The sequence below is a fragment of the Gopherus flavomarginatus genome, chromosome 1, assembly GCF_025201925.1.
Source record: "Gopherus flavomarginatus isolate rGopFla2 chromosome 1, rGopFla2.mat.asm, whole genome shotgun sequence".
Classification (NCBI taxonomy): domain Eukaryota; kingdom Metazoa; phylum Chordata; order Testudines; family Testudinidae; genus Gopherus; species Gopherus flavomarginatus.
In genome coordinates, this window is record NC_066617.1 from 256,019,247 (window position 1) to 256,029,382 (window position 10,136).

Below are 10,136 nucleotides of genomic sequence, written 5' to 3' on the forward strand. Positions count from 1 at the left end.
TTTCACAGAGCAATGAATATCTAAAAACAAGGGTTTACACTGGAAAATATTTTGCAACCTTAACTACAGTGGATGATGCCTGACCCTCCTGTCATAAACGGATAGTTAAGAGTTAATGGAACAGAAGTACTTCATATCTCTTTTGCCTGTAAAGGGTTAACAAGATCAGTGAGCCAGGCTGTCACTTGACCAGAAGACCAATCAGGGGACAGGATACTTTCAAATCTTGAGGGAGGGAAGTTTGTATGTGTGCTGTTAGTTTTTGGTTGTTGTTCACTCTGGGGGCTCAAAGGGACCAGACGTGCAACCAGGTTTCTCTCCAATTTCTCCGAAGTTCAGAATAGCGAGTACTAGGTAGATAAGGTGAGTTAGGCTTATGTTTGTTTTCTTTATTTGCAAATGTGCATTTGGCTGGAAGGAGTTCAAATTTGTATTTTGCTGAAAGGATTTTAATTTGTACTTGTATACTTAGGCTGGGAGGGTATTCCCAGTGTCTATAGCTGAAAGACCCTGTACCTATTCCATCTTAAATTTACAAAGATAATTTTTACTGTTTTCTTTCTTTAATTAAAAGCTTTTCTTGTTTAAGAACCTGATTGTTTTTTTTATTCTGGTCAGACCCCGGGGGACTGGGTCTGGATCCACCAGGGAATTGGTGGGGAGAAAGAAGGGAAGGGGGAGAGAGAGGTTATTTTATCTCTGTGTTAGGATTACTTTCTCTTTCAGGGAGAGTCTGGGAGGGGGAGAGAGAAGGAGGGGGAAAGGTGAATTTTCCTGTCTGTGTTAAGATTCAAGGAGTTTGAATCACAGTGATCTTCCAGGGTAACCCAGGGAGGGGAAGCCTGGGAGAGGCAACGGTGAGGGAAAGGGTTTACTTTCCTTGTGTGAAGATCCAGAGAGACTGGGTCTTGGGGGTCCCCGGGCAAGGTTTTGGGGGGACCAGAGTGTACCAGGCACTGGAATTCCTGGTTGATGGCAGCGCTACAAGTACTAAGCTGGTAATTGAGCTTAGAGGAATTCATGCTGGTACCCCATCTTTTGGACGCTAAGGTTCAGTGTGGGGAATTATACCATGACACCTCCAAAGCACTTGAACATACAAGTGTACTATCAAATCATAATACTTATGTTATTGAACCCTGCGGGTGGGTGCTGATGTCAGTTAGATGCATATCTGGGACTTTAGTACTGTCTCTGTTGAAAAAAATTGTAATGCAATTATAATGGAAGGAAAGGGGGATGCGGCTGAATGGGAGGTATAAAGTATAAGTACTTTGAGCTGAAACATTTCTTTGCCACTTTGGAAGCCCAGCGACAACCCTGGTGAGCTAACCAGTGAGAACCAAGGATTCAAACTAACTGTAAACAATGTGAAATGTATCCCTCTAATTTAAATGTTCTGGCTGAGGGAAATGCAAAAACAAAGGACTTGTCTTCACATACAGTGATGCAGCGGCGCAGCTGCGCCACTGTAGCACACTGGGGAAGATGCTACTAGGCTGAAGGAAGAGTTTCTCCCATTGGTGTATGTATGCCACCACCGTGAAAGGCTATAGCAATGTCAGCAGGAGACACTCTCCCATTGCCATAACACTGTCTACACTGGGATTGGGTTGGTATAAAAGTGTCGCTCAGGAGTGTGGATTTTTCACACCCTTGAGCAACATAGATATACCAAGGTAAGTTTGTAGTGTAGACCTGGCCTTTGGCCTTAATTCTTCATTGCATTGAGCCTCATGCTCAAGAATGAGCAACAAGGATGATTAAAGGTCTTGAGAACATGACGTATGAAGGAAGGCTGAAAGAATTGGGTTTGTTTAGTTTGGAAAAGAGAAGACTGAGAGGGGACATGATAGCAGTTTTCAGGTATCGAAAAGGGTGTCAAAAGGTGGAGGGAGAAAACTTGTTCACCTTAGCCTCTAAGGATAGAACAAGAAGCAATGGGCTTAAACTGCAGCAAGGGAGGTTTAGGTTGGACATTAGGAAAAAGTTCCTAACTGTCAGAGTGGTTAAACACTGGAATAAATTGCCTAGGGAGGTTCTGGAATCTCCATCTCTGGAGATATTTAAGAGTAGGTTAGATAAATGTCTATCAGGGATGGTCTAGACAGTATTTGGTCCTGCCAGAAGGGCAGGGAACTGGACTCGATGACCTCTCGAGGTCCCTTCCAGTCCCAGAATCTATGAATCTATGTTTTAATTTACTCCGACGCAAAGTTAGTGCAAAGTGGGCATAAAAAGGTATCGCTGCTGTCAATGTGAGTTCTGATTTGATACCACTGCACAAGTATAAACAAGTACACAAAGTACTAGGCGGAGCTGAATAACACTTTATGGCTCTGATCATTTTCACACTTAGGCAGGTGCTTACTTTATACACATTAGCTAGGCCCATTAAGGTAAAGTTCTGTCTGTGTGTACAGATAAGCACCATGGTTTGGATGATCTAAACTGCTAAGAGTAATAAAGGCGAGATTATTTCCAGTTCAGAGGCCCAAAGTATTTCACAAGTGCATACACATAAGTCGCACTCACAATTTTTATCTTGACAGTATCTCTTTTTAAAGATAGTATGCAAATCTCCTAAAAAAGTAAGGTTAAGGAAAAATTAGCAGCATTAAAATAAGTCTTTATTATACCTCACAGGTTGTGTCTAAAAATGCAGCTGACAATGAAGGCCCCGGAAGCCTTTAATAATACAAATATGAAAACAGGCCCCAAAAAGAGAAGTGAAGCATGAATATGTGAATATTATTTCTACTTATCTTGCATGTGCAGCCATAATGCTCTTTTTATTTCATGCTCTGCTAATACAAATCTGCATTTCAAAGAAACCAATAAAACTTCATAAAACACAGCACTGGGCTTATTTAAAATGAATTCAGTTACCTGTTTCAGTTTTAACCAAATCTATTAAAAATTATACAGAATGACCTCTTACAAAGACAGCAATTAGTTGACAAAGTAAATACGTCTGTGCACACTTTGGAGAAGCATCGCCTTTTCAGACAAGAAACATTTCGCACATTAAAATTGCTCTTATCCCATAATCTAACATGGAGTTCTTAACAAGCAAAGGAGCTACAGACCATTTTACTTGTTTATGGATAGCCACTAGTTTTAGGGTATACTACAAAAGTCTAGTTTCCCAGTGCTGTGTATGAATATTTTTATTATTGTCTTTTGCAAGAGGATATGTCAATCCAGTAATATCTAATCCAGCTATGGGACTTGGTACGCTTGCCAAAAAACAGAAAATTTTTTTGAGGAAAAGGAATAGTTAAGTTTAAACTACATTGACTTACTTCTTTTGGAAATCAAAACCTTCCTTGGGGACCCCAAGACCCAAATCCCTTGAGTCTCACAACAAAGGGAAATAATCCTTTTTCCCTTCCCCCCTCCAGGTGCTCCTGGAGAGATACACAGACACCAGCTCTGTGAATCCAAACAAAGTGACTCCCCCTCTCCGTTCCCAGTCCTGGAAACAAAAGCACTTTCCTCTTCACCCAGAGGAAATGCAAAATCAGGCTAGCAAATCCAACACACACAGATCTCCCCCTGATTTCTTCCTCCCACCAATTCCCTGGTGAATACAGACTCAATTTCCCTGAAGTAAAGAAAAACTCCAACAGGTCTTAAAAGAAAGCTTTATATAAAAAGAAAGAAAAAATACATACAAATGGTCTCTCTGTGTTAAGGTGACAAAATACAGGGTCAATTGCTTAAAAGAATATTGAATAAACAGCCTTATTCAAAAAGAATACAAATCAAAGCACTCCAGCACTTATATTCATGCAAATACCAAAGAAAAGAAACCATATAACTTACTATCTGATCTCTTTGTCCTTACACTTAGAAACAGAAGATTAGAAAGCAGAACTACTTCTCCAAAGCTCAGAGAAAGCAGGCAGACGAACAAAGACTCAGACACAAACTTCCCTCCACCCAGAGTTGAAAAAAATCCGGTTTCCTGATTGGTCCTCTGGTCAGGTGCTTCAGGTGAAAGAGACATTAACCCTTAGCTATCTGTTTATGACACGCCCCCCAAATTGCAGACAGTGGGGAAGCTCACTGGCGGCGATTTCCTTCTAGAACTTTAAAATAAACAGATTACTACAACACATGCACCTTTACATATACTACTAAGTATACAACTAACAGACTTCTACATTTTAAGAACACTTTTTAACTACTGAATTCTGGGAAACTCTCACGGGAGAGAGCATCAGCAACTCTGTTAGAAGCTCCTGTGATGTGTTGAATTTCAAAATCAAAATCTTGGAGAGCTAAACTCCAACGAAGAAGTTTCTTGTTGTTCCCCTTGGCAGTATGAAGCCACTTTAGTGCAGCATGGTCAGTTTGTAGTTGGAACCGCCGTCCCCAAACATATGGGCGTAGCTTTTCCAGGGCGTACACAATGGCATAGCATTCCTTTTCACTGACTGACCAGTGACTTTCCCTCTCAGACAGTTTCTTGCTGAGAAACACGACAGGATGGAAGCTGTGATCTGTTGCTTCCTGCATGAGCACTACTCCTATACCACCCTCAGATGCATCTGTAGTTACTAGGAATGGCTTGTCAAAGTTCGGGGCCCTGAGCACAGGGTCAGACATGAGCGTTGCCTTAAGTTGGGTAAAGGCCTTTTGACACTCATCAGTCCACTTAACTGCATTTGGCTGGGTCTTTTTGGTCAGGTCGGTCAGTGGGGCAGCGATTTGGCTGTAGTGTGGTACAAATCGCCTGTAGTATCCGGCCAAGCCTAAGAAGGATTGGACTTGCTTCTTGGACCGTGGGACAGGCCACTGTTGGATAGCATCCACCTTGGCCTGTAGGGGGTTTATGGTTCCTCGACCCACCTGGTGCCCCAGGTAAGTCACTCTGTTTTGGCCTATTTGACACTTTTTGGCCTTAACAGTTAGTCCGGCCTGCCTGATGCGCTCAAAAACCTTTTCCAGGTGTAGTAGGTGTTCGGGCCAGGAGTCTGAAAAAATGGCCACATCATCGAGGTAGGCAACTGCAAATTCTCCCAGTCCAGCTAGTAGACCATCTACCAGCCTCTGGAAGGTGGCGGGTGCATTTCGAAGGCCGAAAGGAAGGACACTGAATTCATACACCCCCGCATGGGTGACGAATGCTGACCTCTCCTTGGCAGGTTCATCTAGCGGTACTTGCCAGTACCCCTTGGTTAAGTCTATTGTAGAGAGGAACTGGGCACGTCCCAACTTCTCCAATAGCTCATCGGTGCGTGGCATTGGATAGTTGTCCGGACGAATTACCGCATTTAGCTTACGGTAGTCCACGCAAAAGCGTATTTCCCCATCTGGTTTGGGTACCAGAACCACTGGAGATGCCCATGCACTGGTAGATGAGCGGATTATACCCATCTGTAGCATGTTCTGGATCTCCCGTTCTATAGCAGCTTGGGCGTGAGGAGACACCCGGTAGGGTGGGGTTCTGATTGGGTGAGCATTACCTGTGTCAATGGAGTGGTATGCCCGTTCAGTCCGTCCTGGGGTGGCTGAGAACAATGGGGCGAAGCTAGTCCACAGCTCCTTGATTTGTTGCCGCTGCAGACATTCCAGGGTGGTTGAGAGGTTCACCTCTTCCACGCCACCGTCTTTTTTCCCGTCGTAGTAGACACCGTCAGGCCACTCAGCATCATCTCCCTGGACTGTAAACTGACAAACCTGTAAGTCTCTGGAACAGAAAGGCTTGAGAGAATTAACATGGTAAACTCTAGGTTTTAGTGAGGAATTGGGAAATGCTATGAGGTAATTCACAGTTCCCAGGCGCTCTTGGACCGTGAATGGCCCTTCCCATGATGCTTCCATCTTATGGGCCTGTTGCGCCTTCAAGACCATAACCTGGTCTCCTGCCTTGAAGGAACGTTCTCTGGCATGTCTGTCATACCAGGCCTTTTGCTCTTCCTGAGCATTCTTTAGGTTCTCTCTAGCAAGGGCTAAAGAGTGTCGGAGGGTGCTTTGTAGGTTGCTTACAAAGTCCAGAATGTTAGTTCCTGGAGAAGGCGTAAACCCCTCCCATTGCTGCTTCACCAACTGTAATGGCCCCTTAACCTCGTGACCATACACAAGTTCAAATGGTGAAAACCCTAAACTGGGATGTGGTACAGCCCTGTAGGCAAACAGCAACTGCTGCAACACTAGGTCCCAATTATTGGAGAATTCGTTGATGAATTTTCGTATCATGGCCCCCAAAGTTCCATTGAACCTTTCCACCAGGCCATTGGTTTGATGGTGGTACGGGGTGGCAACCAAGTGATTCACCCCATGAGTTTCCCACAGTTTTTCCATGGTCCCTGCCAGGAAATTAGACCCTGAATCTGTAAGGATGTCGGAGGGCCAACCTACCCTGGCAAAGTTGTCTGTTAGGGCCAGGCACACAGTGTTAGCCCTGGTGTTGCCTAGAGCGACTGCTTCTGGCCATCGGGTAGCAAAGTCCACTAAAGTCAGTACGTACTGCTTTCCTCTGGGCGTCTTTTTTGGGAAAGGGCCCAGAATATCCACAGCTACTCGCTGAAATGGGACCTCAATTATGGGGAGTGGCTGGAGAGGGGCCTTGACCTGGTCTTGAGGCTTTCCCACTCTTTGGCATACCTCACAAGACCGGACATACTTGGCAACGTCCTTGCCCATCCCCTCCCAGTGGAAGGACTTCCCCAACCGGTCCTTGGTTCTGTTCACCCCAGCATGGCCACTGGGATGATTATGGGCTAAGCTTAAGAGCTTCCCCCGGTACTTAGTTGGAACCACCAACTGTTTTTGCGGCTGCCATTCTTCCCGGTGTCCACCAGAAAGAATTTCCTTGTATAAAAGTCCTTGGTCTATAACAAACTGGGATCGATCAGAAGAGCTGAGAGGCGGTGGGGTGCTCCGTGCCGCCGCCCAAGCTTTCTGAAGGCTGTTCTCTGCTTCCTGCTCAGTCTGGAACTGTTCCCTTGAGGCTGGGGTCACCAGTTCTTCCTCAGACTGTGGACTTGGGCTTGGTCCCTCTGGAAGCAATGTAGGTGATGGGGTTGTTTCCGTTGCTGGTGAACCGCTCTCCGCTGGTGCACCTGAGGTTATTTCAGGCTCTGGCTGAGCCTTTTGGGTATGGCTGTCTGTTGCTTCTGCCAGTTTTGGCTCGGTGGCGCCCTCTGGCTTTGAGTTTGAAGATGTGGTTGCACTTGCTGGTGCTGGTTGCTGTTCCAGTTCTGGGCCTGGGACTGGAGGTGCTGTGGCTGTTTCAGTGGTTGGCATGGAATCTGGATCCACTACCTCTGTCTGGGTCTCTGGTAACACAGACGGGGCCTCTGTGGACAGCTCAGGAACAGGAATGGGTCTGGAAGCTTGCCTGGTTTGGCTACGTGTAACCATTCCCACTCTCTTGGCCCGCCTCACCTGGTTGGCCAAGTCTTCCCCCAGTAGCATGGGGATAGGATAATTGTCATAGACTGCAAAAGTCCACATTCCTGACCAGCCTTTGTACTGGACAGGCAGTTGAGCTGTAGGCAAGTCTACAGCTTGTGACATGAAGGGGTAAATTGTAACTTTGGCCTTTGGGTTGATGAATTTGGGGTCAACGAAGGATTGGTGGATAGCTGACACTTGTGCCCCCGTGTCTCTCCACGCAGTAACCTTCTTTCCGCCCACTCTCAAATTTTCCCTTCGCTCCAAGGGTATTTGAGAGGCATCCGGGCCTGGGGATCTTTGGTGTGATGGTGGAGTAATGAATTGCACTCGCATGGTGTTCTTTGGACAGTTGGCCTTGATATGTCCCAGTTCATTACACTTAAAGCATCTTCCATCTGATGGGTCACTGGGCCGAGGTGAGTTACTGGAGACTGGTGAGGTGGAAGAGTAGGGTGTCTGTGGCTTTACTTGGGTGGTATGTGGGGTCTTTGGCTGTCCTCGGTTGTAGGGTTTATGGTCTGTGTGCCCCCTGGGGTAATCGTTCCCCTTGACAGTAGCTTTCTTGCTTTCTGCCACTTCCATCCATTTGGCTCCAATCTCCCCCGCCTCAGTGAGATCTTTGGGTTTTCCATCTTGTATGTACCGTGTGATGTCTTCAGGAACACCATCCAAGAACTGCTCCATTTGTATGAGGAGGTGCAGTTCTTCCAAGGTTTTAACATTGTGTCCTGATATCCAGGCCTCATAATTTTTTGCAACGTAGTAGGCGTGTTTGGGAAATGGCACATCTGGTTTCCACTTTTGGGTTCTGAAGCGCCGACGGGCATGATCTGGGGTTATCCCCATTCTGTATCTGGCCTTGGTTTGAAAAAGTTTATAGTCATTCATTTGCTGCTTAGGCATTTCAGCTGCCACCTCTGCTAAAGGTCCACTGAGCTGTGACCTCAATTCTACCATGTACTGGTCTTCGGGGATGCTGTACCCAAGACAGGCTCTTTCAAAATTTTCCAAGAAGCCCTCGGTGTCATCACCTGCCTTGTAGGTGGGAAATTTCCTGTGCTGTGGAGCAATAATTGGCGCCGGGTTGTTAGGGTTGGCTGGCACATGCAGCCCAGCTTTTGCCAAGTCCAGTTCATGTTTTCTCTGTTTTTCCTTCTCTTCATTCTCTTTTTGTTGTTTTTTCCATTTCTTTTTGGTGTTTTTCCATGTCTCGGCGGTGGGCCGCCTCTTCTTCTTGCTTCCTTCTGTGGGCCAACTCTTCTTCTGCTTGTTTCCTTCGGTAGGCCACCTCTTCTTCTTCTAGTTTTCTTTTGTGTGCTGCCTCTTTGGCTGCCTGTTCTCTTTGGTAGGCTGCCAGTTTGATGCTTTCTTCCTTTTCTTTCAGCTCCAGTTGTCGCCTGTGTTCAGCTTCTTTGAATTGCTCTTCGGCCTCAATTTTTGCCTTAGAAGTCATGATTCCTGTTTTCTTGTGTTGGGGTGCCCTCCGGTGTTTATCTTCTGAACTGCAGGTTCTCTGTTGCCTCCTGAAGTCTGCCTAGCAACAGTGCCTTTAGCTAATCTTCAATGTTAAGTAAACCTGAAAAACCACTTTATTTGCATGTATATAGTGCTGGTAATGACTCTCAATGGGAGAGCTATTGTGTGACAAAAGACTCTTAATAGCACCTTAATGGTTTCTTGCTTATTATGCAAGCCACAAACTGCCAGAGAGAGCAGAAAAAAAAATTCTCTCTGGTTCCCTTTTAAAACCAAACTGTTTCTCTCTGCTAAAAAGCCCTTAGCAGAGAAAAGAAAAATATAATATTCCTACTGGCTTCTGGATTTTGTCTATCCCGTAACCGCTGCACACCATATCATAACCTTAGTCCCAGATTTGGACCTTAGCGTCCAAAATATGGGGGTTAGCATTGAAAACCTCCAAGCTTAGTTACCAGCTTGGACCTGGTACTTGCTGCCACCACCCAAAAAATTAGAGTGTTTTGGGGCACTCTGGTCCCCCTGAAAAACCTTCCCTGGGGACCCCAAGACCCAAATCCCTTGAGTCTCACAACAAAGGGAAATAATCCTTTTTCCCTTCCCCCCTCCAGGTGCTCCTGGAGAGATACACAGACACCAGCTCTGTGAATCCAAACAAAGTGACTCCCCCTCTCCGTTCCCAGTCCTGGAAACAAAAGCACTTTCCTCTTCACCCAGAGGAAATGCAAAATCAGGCTAGCAAATCCAACACACACAGATCTCCCCCGATTTCTTCCTCCCACCAATTCCCTGGTGAGTACAGACTCAATTTCCCTGAAGTAAAGAAAAACTCCAACAGGTCTTAAAAGAAAGCTTTATATAAAAAGAAAGAAAAAATACATACAAATGGTCTCTCTGTATTAAGGTGACAAAATACAGGGTCAATTGCTTAAAAGAATATTGAATAAACAGCCTTATTCAAAAAGAATACAAATCAAAGCACTCCAGCACTTATATTCATGCAAATACCAAAGAAAAGAAACCATATAACTTACTATCTGATCTCTTTGTCCTTACACTTAGAAACAGAAGATTAGAAAGCAGAACTACTTCTCCAAAGCTCAGAGAAAGCAGGCAGACAGACAAAGACTCAGACACAAACTTCCCTCCACCCAGAGTTGAAAAAAATCCGGTTTCCTGATTGGTCCTCTGGTCAGGTGTTTCAGGTGAAAGAGACATTAACCCTTAGCTATCTGTTTATGACAACTTGT

At 45.3% G+C, this 10,136-nt stretch overlaps 1 protein-coding gene across 1 annotated transcript in view; it reads right to left on the reverse strand.

Moving 5' to 3' along the window:
- LOC127034210 (uncharacterized) overlaps positions 1 to 9,256 on the reverse strand; it is a 484,493-nt gene extending 475,237 nt beyond the window's left edge. The window contains exon 1 of the mRNA XM_050922820.1: positions 8,987 to 9,256. The gene's annotated coding sequence lies outside the window, so the exon portion shown is untranslated. The remainder of the gene's footprint in view (positions 1 to 8,986) is intronic.
- Positions 9,257 to 10,136: the final 880 nt, after the last annotated feature.